General features: G+C 40.6%; 3 protein-coding genes across 4 annotated transcripts in view; 1 reads left to right on the top strand and 2 right to left on the bottom strand.

Annotated features, from left to right (window-relative positions):
• The window catches only part of LOC136256907 (ankyrin repeat domain-containing protein 13C-like), a 230,799-nt gene that overhangs the window by 79,107 nt on the left and 139,333 nt on the right, over positions 1–12,359 (top strand). The window lies entirely within an intron of this gene.
• LOC136256908 (transitional endoplasmic reticulum ATPase-like) overlaps positions 1–12,359 on the bottom strand; it is a 196,530-nt gene that overhangs the window by 105,823 nt on the left and 78,348 nt on the right. The gene's annotated exons all lie outside the window — the stretch shown is intronic.
• The window catches only part of LOC136256904 (uncharacterized), an 80,404-nt gene that overhangs the window by 3,314 nt on the left and 64,731 nt on the right, over positions 1–12,359 (bottom strand). The window lies entirely within an intron of this gene.

Here is a 12,359-nt window from a genome sequence, read left to right as displayed (position 1 = left end):
AGTAGTTTGTGTACCCTAGTCAATGTGACTACTTTATTAGAGTAGTTTGTGTATGCTAGTCAATGTGACTACTTTATTAGAGTAGTTTGTGTATGCTAGTCAATGTGACTACTTTATTAGAGTAGTTTGTGTACTCTAGTCAATGTGACTACTTTATTAGAGTAGTTTGTGTACTCTAGTCAATGTGACTGCTTTATTAGAGTAGTTTGTGTACTCTAGTCAATGTGACTGCTTTATTAGAGTAGTTTGTGTACGCTAGTCAATGTGACTGTTTTATTAGAGTAGTTTGTGTACTCTAGTCAATGTGACTGTTATATTAGAGTAGTTTGTTTATGTTTGTCAATGCAATAAATTTATTAGTGTTATTTAAGTAAGTCTCAGTCATATGTTGTAACTAATAGCAGTTAATGCTATTGATCGGTAGGTTGTATGGTGTACCATGTAACACTTTAATATCAACACTAGTAAACTACACTGTACTTTAACTGGTGCGTACTACTAGTTTGCTTTTTTACCTGTGCATATAATTTATATACTTTTTACAGTTACAACTTGGCTGTGGAATGATGGTTAGCCCTTTCAGAGTCAAATATTGTATTGGATGCCAGCATATGGACTTGTGTAAACCCTTATAACTTTGCATATGTTAACATAAGAGAAATTTTGCAAACACCAATACATTTCCTGACAAAATCTTAATAATCGTCACTTTTTTTTTCAAAGAACATCTCCACCACTAAACCACCCAAAAAAGTGTAATTGTCTGCCATTACTCTACACTCACTATTTTGATGTCCATCGTGCTTCATCCTACAACATTAAACTAAATGCCATTAGGCTCAGCATGTGATAGTAATTTATTCAGTATACAAAAGATCACATGACTACAACATGGATTTGTGAATAATAAGAAACTAAGTGGAATTTTGGTGAAGATGATGTTGCCGTTCATCACTTTATGTTACAAGTACTGTTTTGTGTGAAACAAACCGTTTTAGATAATGTGAAAGTACCATCAAGTTTATGATCTGTCTTCATTTCACAGAATAGTACAAAGTTATACATTCTGTCATACTTGAAATTTAAAGAAATAGTGAGCCTAGCCACACAAGTTCTAATTTTACTTCCCATAAATAATGTTCTTGGTGTTACGGTAATAAATTGTTGCGTTTCATTACAAACTTGTAATGATCTTCTAACAGATAATTGTATACAAATTAAAGTGATGGTAATAGGATAACTGTGTACTGTCTTTATAAGGTATCTCCCCTGCTGTTCACATCATCATTTGCTAGCAAAAGAACTGCTTTTTATAAGCTTTATATATCCTGTAGGAATTGCTAACAGCCACTTCAGCCAGCTAGGCTCTAGTAGCTGGTACAAACTTGTAATGTTGTCATGATTGTAGCACTAACAAGAACTTGTAGTAAACAAGTCTGTTCATTTAATTAACTGCCTACAATGGGCTAGTGCTGCTGATATTTCCAAGCGCTCAGTGCAGGCCATTACAATCTTCTACTTGGCTTAGCAACCTGTCTGATTACTGTCAAATTTACTTGTAAATTGAAGTTAACAGAACAGGCACTATTGGAGTGCATGATGCAATCACATGCAAACAGGCCCAACCCATCTGGAATGTGCTAACAAAGCATTGCATCACCTCTTTGCATGCTATGGGATAGCAGTTTCACACTATCATAAGCCACAACTTGTAGCACCTGTCAGTCTACTCCTTGTATTGGCACCTAGTGTTCAGTCTGCCTCATGGTAGCTAGTTGTAGTGATTGGAGTGTTTCAGGGTGTTTGTATCACCATGTCTTGTATATCAGCAAGTCCTGTGTATCAGCTAACACTTTGTATCATCTAGCACCTGTAATAGCAAGCTTTGTGTAGCAGCAAGTCCTATGTATGTATCAGCTAGTACTTTGCCATCAGCAAGCCTTGTGTATCAGCTAGTACTTTGTCAAACCTTGTGTATCGGCTAGTCCTGTGTATCATGTTGAGACTCACAACAGTATTTCGATGCAATTCTGCTTATAGCAAGTTCTCTGCATCACTACTATACTTGCTGCATTTGATCTCGTGCTTCCTAGTGATTCCGACCCTGGCCAGTTACAATGTTGAAAACTGCCTGCGGACCATCTACAGAGGAACCCATCAACACAGCCCAGTACTTGACCCAGCATCTCACTTAACTGTAGGCTGATTGTCACTACCCTCATCAATACTGTAAAAAGGTTTGCTGCCTCTATGTTGCAACACCGTATGGCAGAGCCAAGTTTCATCTGACTCACCTACTATCACACATGTGTCAGCTCCCTATACATTGCCTGCTCCAGCTCGTATGCAAAGTTGCATCATAGTATTGCAAGCAACTTTGTCACCCACCAACTCGGCCAACTCAATGACTGTGTCGCTATCATCAACTCTAGATTCAGGCCAGCTATCACTGCTAGTAGCCTTAATTATTGTATACCACCATACCAATCAGCAGACTGCTTGCTCCACTAGCCTTTGTCTAGACACTGTCAACATGCTATAGCATGTGACAACAATCATCATCACTTCTCTGCAGTCATTGATTGTGTTAACCACCCTCCTTCAGTTGACCATTGCCACTCCCCTACAGTCTATTGCCAGCAACCACACCTTTCAGCCAATTGTTAATTGTCCTCCACAACAGACTAGGGCTGTTGACCACACCCCATCATTAGCCATCATCTAAGCCTTCCAGAGTTAGTCGTGTCTCTGCCCCCATCAAAGCTCCTCTGCAACTGCATCACTAGATTGCCAGCATCTATCAACATCATGCGGTCATACTACCATTTCATGTGCTGTATGCTGCTGCTGCTGCTGCTGCTGCTGCTGCTGCTGCTGCTGCTGCTGCTGCTGCTGCTGCTGCTGCTGCTGCTGCTGCTGCTGCTGCTGCTGCTGCTGCTGCTGCTGCTGCTGCTGCTGCTGCTGCTGCTGCTGCTGCTGCTGCTGCTGCTGCTGCTGCTGCTGCTGCTGCTGCTGCTGCTGCTGCTGCTGCTGCTGCTGCTGCTGCTGCTGCTGCTGCTGCTGCTGCTGCTGCTGCTGCTGCTGCTGCTGCTGCTGCTGCTGCTGCTGCTGCTGCTGCTGCTGCTGCTGCTATTGGTTGCACATACTGTAGCTGCCAGTGTCATTTGTCATGGCTTGTTTGCATGTATTTTGCAGTTGCTAGTGTTCTAATTGCTTTGTTTGTATGTTGCCATCATGGTTGTACTTCAGTTATTGCATGGTGCCACTGCTTATACTGTAGTGCCACTATAATTATATGCATACCATAGTTCTGTTGCTTTGTTGAATATGCCGTGCTATTAGCATTGTACTGTTTTTTTGCATGCTCAGTGCCACTATGCATAATTATCACAGTACTGTCTTTACACGCATGTTGGTGCTGCCAAATAATTATGTTGCTGCCACTGTTTATGTTGCATCTTATAGTGTTGTTGTTGTCACTGTTCTATCCATAACACTGCCACAGATATGTTAAATGCTTGTCTAACATATCGCCACCATTGTTTGTATTGCATTTTGTACTGTTTTTTGCATGCTTCTTGTGCCTCAGTACCACTATGAATGTCACACTGCTGTCTCTATATGTTGCTGCTGCCATTGCTTGTTTAATATGTTATTGGCATTGAGACACCAATATTCTGAGATACCGCAAGGTAAGTATAGTCCTTCGATGTACTCCATACCATATTGTCATAGCTGTCATGTTACTTTTAATGTGTTACTGCTGCCTTGCTGTTATTGCTGCTATAGTCTTACTACTGCCATGTTGCTATAGGCATGTAACTGCTTGCAATTCCATTGAGTTATTTTGTAACTACATTCTCTCCCAATGTTGTTTTACATTCCTTATTACATTATACTGCCGCTTGTATGCTTTGGTTTATCACATGTCACTTCATGTTGTATGTGTTGCAGTAACTGCCACTGTGTACACCCGTACCCACAGTGTTCTGTGTTGCCACAGTTACTTCATGTCGTTTCATTCCTGCCATTGTGTACTGCATAGTGTTGTGTTGCCACATGCCATAGAGTTGCTTCATATGGTTCAGTTGCCACCACTGTAAATTAGAGGTGTACCGATACATATAGTATCGGTGGCCGATATAGACATTTCTACTATATCGGTGGGAGCCGATATTGCTGCTAAAAACCGATACGATACGCCGATATACAACTGAACTATCTTGAGGGCACTGTCCAATGATCAAGCCACATTATAAACCCTATACTTAGCTAACAAGGGCGGGAAACAGTAGTTATCTTCCTTGTCTCAAAGCAGCTAGCATGCTACACGAAGCCATCTAAGTGCGTGGATAATTACTGTTTTGTTGTCACAAAGCTTACCAATCATACAGCAAACACTCATAGTGATGAGCCTGGGGAAACAGCAAAAAGATGAACCAAGAGCACAGCATAAAACAACCAGCCATCTCTATAAGCCATTAAAATGCGGAGTAATCCGGACTAATCTTGGCAGGGGCATGTTTTAAAATATTTGTGGGTGCCTTATAGTCTGAGCTATCAATAGAGGCCACACCACCATGGGTAACCAAGCATAGCCAATAATCTTAAGACTGTTTCTTCAGTAGTTTCTTCAGTAGTTACAATAAAGTTGAACATGGCATATGTGATTCCTCAAATATAAATAGCTACACTTAGTTATATCGGTATATCGGATCGGTATCGTATCGGTTTCAAAATGATTAATCCATATCATATCGGTATCGGATCGGTTTAGTTTTCTTATATCAGTACACCTCTAGCTCTACTGTAAATTCCAGTGTTAACATGCTGTACAGTGGCTCATGCTGTACAGTTTCTGATACAGTGTATGCCACAGTGTTTTGTGTTGCTGCATGCTGTACAGTTGCTTCATATTGAATAGTTGCTTCATATTGTACAGTTGCTGCCATTTTGTGTGCCAGTGTTCTGTGTTGCCACATGCTGTACAGTTGCCCATGTTGCACAGTGAGTTACTGCCACTGTGTATGCCACGGTGGTTATGCATTGCTGCACGCCATGAAGTTGCTTCATGTTGCACAGTTGACACCATTTTGTATGCCAGTGTTCTGTGTTGCCACGTTCCGTACAGTAGCCTATGTTGTACAGTTGCTGCCACTGTGTATGCCACAGTGTTATGTGTTGCCGTATGCCGTACAGTCGTTCATGTTGCACAGTTGCTACCATTGTGTATGCCAGTGTTCCGTGTTACCACGTGCCGTACAGTTGCTGCCACTGTATGCCACAGTGTTATGTGCTAATGCATGCTGTTCAGTTGCTTCATGTTGTACAGTTGCTGCCATTTTGTGTGCTAGTGTTCTGTGTTGCCATGTGCTGTACAGTTGCCCATGTTGTACAGTTGCTGCCACTGTGTATGCCATGAGTGGCCACATGCCATACAGTTCTTCATGTTGTACAGTTGCTGCTACTGTATATTCCAGTTTTCTGCATTGCAACATGCCATACAGTTTTCTTCATGTTGTACAGTCACTGCCATTTTATATGCCAGCATTCTTCATTGTCGTGTGCCGTACAGCTGCTGCTACTGCATATGCCACAATGTTATGTGTCACTGCCACCGTGTTGCTGCATGCCATACAGTTGCTTCATGTTGTACAGTTCCAGCCACAGTGCTGCATGTCGTACAGTTGCTGCCATTGTGCATGCCAATGTTCTGGGTTGCCGCGTGTCATACAGTTGCTCATGTTGTACAGTTACTGCCACTGTGTATGCCACAGTGTTATGTGTTGCCGTATGCTGTAGTTGTACTGTGGCTGCCATTTTGTATGCCAGGGTTCTGTGTTTCCACGTGCCATTGCCCATGTTATACAGTTACTGCCACTGTGTATGCCATAGTGTTGTGTGTTGTCGCCGCCACTGTGTATGCCACTGTGTATGCCACAGTGTATGCCACAGTGTATGCCACAGTGTTATGTGTTGCCATATGCTGTAGTTGTACTGTGGCTGCCATTTTGTATGCCAGGGTTCTGTGTTTCCACGTGCCATTGCCCATGTTGTACAGTTGCGGCCACTGTGTATGCCACAGTGTTATGTATGCATTTGCTGTATGCCATACAGTTGTTCAGATTGTATAGTTGCTGCCACTGTGTTTGCCAGTATTTCTTCTCGCTGCATGCTGTGCAGTTGCTGCTATCGAAGGTCACAGTGTTATATATGCATTGCTGCACGCTGTCGAGCACTTTGGTTGCAACTCCATAGTTATAGTGACAGTATACTACAGTAGTTATTGCTGAAGAATATGAAATTGCTACACATTGTGTGCTAGTTTTACTTTATATAATTGCACATGCATTGTGGATACACCCAGTGGTTACAGAATCTTTAGTTTGGGGGAAATTGGGTGCAGTAATACTGCTTGAAGAATAACTGTAATGCTGATTGGTATAGCCATCTCTCAGATGCAGCAAACCAAACAGATATTAACAGTGGCACTGCCTCTTTTGTCTGAGAGATTTTGCACTCCCCAGCAAAGTCTTGGGCTTGCCCAATTTTCCCAAATTAGCCTGCAAGCTAAAAATATTGGAGTCTGTGGCTTGCCTGAGATGTTAAACCATATAAAATAATTTCTTATACTTGTGTAACTTTAGCACTTGTATGGCTTGACATATAAGGTAAAGCCCCTTCAATTTAGTCCTGCCACACAGGGCGTCTGGATTCAGTGGAATGGAATGCAATGGAATGGTACTTAGGTAATTTCAATTAGTGGTCACCTCTTTTAAAAGACCACCTTCTAACAAAGACCACCTCTTTACAAAGACCATTTTACTTTAATATCTGAATTGTTGTTTTAGAGCCCTATAAGACAGTCTTATTGATGAATCGTGTGCCACATGTTATGTCCCCTAGAAAAGCCAGTGATATCTGATTTATGATACAATACAGTAATAGCTATATGTACCACTCTGCATGGGCAGTTCAAAGGCACCGCCAGTGCCATAATTTGTATATTGCACTGCTGCAGACCGCAGCGAGTGCATTATAACTTATAATGCACTGGTTGCGGTTTTGTAGACCACAACGAGTGCATTATAAGTTATAATGCACCGACCGCAGTGCAATATACAGATATTGCACTGGCTGCGGTTTTGTGCAGCATAGCACAAGTGCTGGTGGCGAAGACCACTACGACACCTCACCTAATAGGTGGAAAGACGCTTCACAGATCACTCGAATTTTTTTATAGCCTGACATGTAAAGGTCGATTGTGGGCCATAACATCACCAATACGTATAATGTTTACAAGCAGCCAATGGCGATCGAAAAACCCAACGCGGGTGGCCACAACTCTAGTCTACATATATATAAACGTACTTATACACCTTACTAGTCTGGTGCCATCTTAGCTCAGATTAAACTGTAGTTCACTTCAACAATGACTCAATAAAACAAATATATTCTAGACAATACTAACCTTTACGTTCGATTGTGGTAACCAGTTTTGTCATGCCAACAGATTCGAGTTTAGCCAGTGTGAATAGTAAGAATTAGACTAGTATCGTTTATTAGTTAGGTTTTGTTTACTTAAACCGTCTATTTAGCTGCTTTTTTTTCACTCGAGAGAATCACTATGGCGATTAGTCTGGTGCTTAGTCTATATGGCACGCTGGCATGCTGAGCACTACATGATGAGAGTCGAACAGCGAATGCAGGTTAGTGATATAACCCATAGCGTACTAGCTTTCAATATCTCAGGTGGCTGCAGTACTGCAGGGGGAACGTCATCGCAACGTCCGGCTTGGTTACCCACAATCGATGTTAGAAACCTGGCCTTTATAAGTGTTACAGCTGTCTTGTGAGACTCTCCCCACCTATTAGGTGAGTGGTACATAACAGTTATACAACGTGCACTCGTGCTCTGCCTGCATAAACGCACTTGCCTTCGGGCCTAACGGCCCTCAGGCTCGTGCGTTTATATCAGGCAGAGCACTCGTGGCCGTTGTATAACTATATAATATCCCATACAAAAGACAGCTTGGCTATACAAAAAAATATGTGTCCATGAAACTAAAAGCAACTGGCAACTAAAGGAGCTAATATCTAGAAATGAATGTCAATATATACTGGCAACTAAGTATAATTTACAATAATCTTGGTCCTTTATCATTGACTTGTGCAGTCTGGCTGTATTAATTCCCTGTAAATCTAATTGGCTAGTAAATTGGTACCTTTCTCAATAGTCCGGTGTTATAGAGGAGAAAAAAGGCAGCTAGTTCTAAGTCCTTGAATTAGGTTAGGTACTCCTAAGGCTGCAGCACATGTTGCTGTCAGACCTTCAGTGCTGGTCACTGTAAAGTACTAATAATAATAAATTACTAGCCAATTAGAGTTACAGGGAATTAATTCGGAATGCAGCAAGACTGTATGAGTGAATGATGATGGACCAAATTTTTATAAATTATAGCAAGTTATTTGTCAGTATTTCTTGGCCTCACCCTAATAATAGCTCCTTTAATTGTCAGTTACTTTTAGTTTGATGGGGACGTCACTTTATACAGCCAAACTGTTTTTGCATGGGGTATATTGCTGTATTACAAATCAGATATCACTCTGATTTTTCTAGGCATGTGGCGCACAACTGATCAATAAGACCATTCTATGGGGATACACTCTAAAACAACAAGATAACAGCATTTTAAACATTAAAGTAAAACGGTCTTTATAAAGAGGTGGTCTTTGTTAGAAGGTGGTCTTTATAAAGAGGTGACCACCAATTGAAATTACCAAAGTACTGTTCCATTCCACCATTCCAGTCCATTCCACCATTCCAGTCCACCATTCCAGTTCACCATTCCATTCCACTGAATCCAGACGCCCTGCCACACATTCGGTAGTGAGTTTGAGCTACTACCAAGTTTTTCTCTAATTGAGTACACCAAAATCAGTTTATAAGTCAAATAAATACTAGACTAATAGTGACAAAACACTCTTGTTACCTCTTTTTATTGTAAAAATTGATCAGTTGAAACTGCTACCCCTGCATCTTCATACAGAATAGGTGCCATCATTAATAAAGTTATTACAGTTACGATAAGGCTTCAGATACATTTCTATAGGCCTAAATGGTAAGATTTAACAATGAAGCATTGCTGGAGAGTAATTATTTGCTATGAAATATAGCTGCTAGGCACTTAGACTGAAGTTGTAGTTTCCATGTTCCAGAGTAGAACCTTTCTTTTTGAAAGTCTGGATCCACCCCTGAGCCTCCTCCACACCTAATCCCTAAGCATAAACATAATTCTTGGTTCTCCTCTTGATGATTAACAATCAATGAATAACTCTGGACATCTTGTATTCCAATACATTCAAGGTATATTGTGAATCGACACCTTGGACTGTCAGCAAAAAGAAATGGGACACAAAGGAGGACAAAGGTAAGTCCATGATGTGTGCATTTTACATACTGTGGTATGCCTAAAGGTACATCTATGGATGAAGCAATGTCAAACAGCGAAAAAATCAAGCCCATGGAGTTACACTTGTCTGAAGGCAACAGGCAGGCAGGCAGGCAGGCAGGCAGATAGGCAGGCAGGCAGATAGGCAGGCAAGCAAATTCCATTGAATATTTTTTTAAATTGTAGCTACTGAGTGAAAGCATTTAGGATGGTACTGAAGGCACTTTTGGGCTTGGTTATACCAAACCAATACTGCCAGGTACATACCAGGATGGTATTGTGAAGCTGGTTTTTGGGTGATAGTTTGGCCAGAAAATCCCAAACCTCTAATATACAGTATTACCACATTGTATGATCCAAGACACACAGTAGTGTGTCGTGTGGCCCAAGAAGCCAGCACGCCACTCCGTGAGTATATTGACAGGAAGAAAGAACACGTGATTTTCACACATATGTAGCTCCGTGATCCCTTATCTGATTGGAACCAAATTTGCTACAAAAGTGCCTACCAGGAAGGAGAGCCTACATGCAGTACCAATTTGAAGAAAATTGCCTCAGCCATTTACAAGTGACCAAAGTTTCATTTTAATTTCTTTGTTTTTTTCTTCTTTTCTCACACTTTGCAAAATCTGCTATAAAACACCAATGTGTGCTCTAATCAGGTTGAGCTTTGGCACATGTAAAGGGCTCATTAAAGCAGATTTCAGTACCAAATTTGGTAGGAATCCGATGAACATTTACGGAGATATGACCAATTATTTGCATAAAATAAGGTTGAACTTGTGTCATTCCCATAGGGTAAACCCCTTGGAGGAATGAGTTGAAAATTGCTAAATGAAGTAACCATCGTGGAAGTGCCTTTTTGTTATTTGAGATAAAGACCATGGAGATACGAAACAAAACCCAACTTGTGTCACAATTATGCGATCAAGTTTTGTGCATAAAAAACTATTAATTTTCACATCTACCAGGTAAACCGCTTAGAAAAGCAAGCTGATAACCAGTATGTAGTATAAATTCACCGGAGTTGTCGTCACTAAAATTTTTCGCCATTCACCTACCATCACAGCCATTTCTTGGCCGCCAACTTCGATTTCACATCATGGCTATTTGGAGCTGCGCCCTTTTTTTACAGCTAGACTGTTTTGAATTTATTTGATCTACCAGAGTTGATCAGTAAAACAACTTTTTAGACAAGTATTTGACACAATGTCAGGACAAGGTTGAAAGTTGAATGAATATGCCCAAACATTTTAAGTCCTCTTATTTACCTTTCTGCCATTTCAGTTGTTTGTTTCAAGTGTTGGAGTCACCAATGTAGCAATAAAAAGTAGTAAAACAAGCAGGGGTGTAGCTAGCCAGAAGGTGGTGGGAGGAGGGGCAGGCATCCCACACAAAACACTCAACATTGTTCATAATTGCACAAAAGGCTAATGACCCAATGATGGGATAGCCAACATATGGTGTTGTATTATGTAACTAGCTACATAACTATTTCATTACTGATTGCTACCAGTTATCACTTATCAATGAAAGTATTTTCATCGAGCATCATTGCATGTGCCAAAACTGTACTCCAACAAGTTCACCCACAATCCATTATCTGATAGAACTATATTATGAATATTTTAGTACACTTACAATGTGTTACAGTTACTTATGTCAGCCACAGTCTGTGTTGCACTCCTAGCACACTGGCATAGTATGACGAGTGCACTCACTTCAGCCAGTGAAATTCAAACACCATGTATTGACACAAAATCCCAACCGTACACCTCTCCTGTTAGCAGAATTTGTAAGCTTGTGACAGATTGTCTGACTGACTGACTGACTGATTGACTGACAAAGTAAAAAAAAAACAAAAAAAAACTGAAACTGGCATGCCACTGTACTGTACAAATATCCAGTGTGATTAACTTGGGAAAATAAAGTCAGTCCATTTAACACTTTATCACCTCGTAGGCAGTAGGTTTGTGTCATCATCGCATATCATTTGAGTTGCGACTTTTGTGAAGTCACTTTGAGTGGGTCATTTGTCTTTTAGGTTTGAAAAATGCACTATCACATGAGTAGTGTAAGCTAAATATAGAATTGTGTGTCTAATATTTTCATTTGGTGAAGGCATACCAAGTGTCTATACAGGGAAACCCCTAGGGATTCTAGCATACCCTATTTTTAGCGCATTATTTTATTCATTGCTTGTAACACGCAAGAAATCATCAATTCACAAACGAGTTGAATGTTGTGTACACTCATGTAGTAGCGCACAAACAGTAATTTGGGATGCATGTCAGTTACTGGTAAGCTTGTGACAGAAGTTTTTAAAAAACACTTGGTGATGGGGGGGCATTTCTTTGCCCCCCTTGGCTATGCCACTGGAAACAAGAGATGAGAGAAAATCTTTACTTGTAGCAACACAGTAATATCCCTAAACTGGCATGTTTTCACCATCTTTTCAATGCCAAAATAGGGATTTTTCTGCATTGCAACAATGCCAAGCATAGTAGACATAGCTTTACCATCATCTTTTGTTTCACTACTTTTTATCACTGGAACTCTACTTTGTTTTAAATATTATTTATTACACTAGTTTGTTAACATTGTTAGAGCATAACTATAAAATACACTGTTGCTGTGACTGCGGTATTAAAGTATCTTGATCTTGCTACTCATGCAGCCACACAGTAGATTAAGCTGAAGGACATGCTACAATACCTTATTTTCTATGGAGCTAGATCATTGAGGGGCATGGCCTCAGCAGTGATTATTAGAGGTAACATGGCATGTTCTGATTGTTTATGGGAGCTTAGCTGCTATCTGATACTACAAGGGATACTATTAGTTTGAAATACCCTTATGGAGCAGGGGTGTAGTCTGTATCAATACTAACACTTGTGCAAACTGCAA

Source organism: Dysidea avara, chromosome 5, assembly GCF_963678975.1.
Source record: "Dysidea avara chromosome 5, odDysAvar1.4, whole genome shotgun sequence".
Classification (NCBI taxonomy): domain Eukaryota; kingdom Metazoa; phylum Porifera; class Demospongiae; order Dictyoceratida; family Dysideidae; genus Dysidea; species Dysidea avara.
This window is presented reverse-complemented; position numbering and strand designations above follow the sequence as displayed.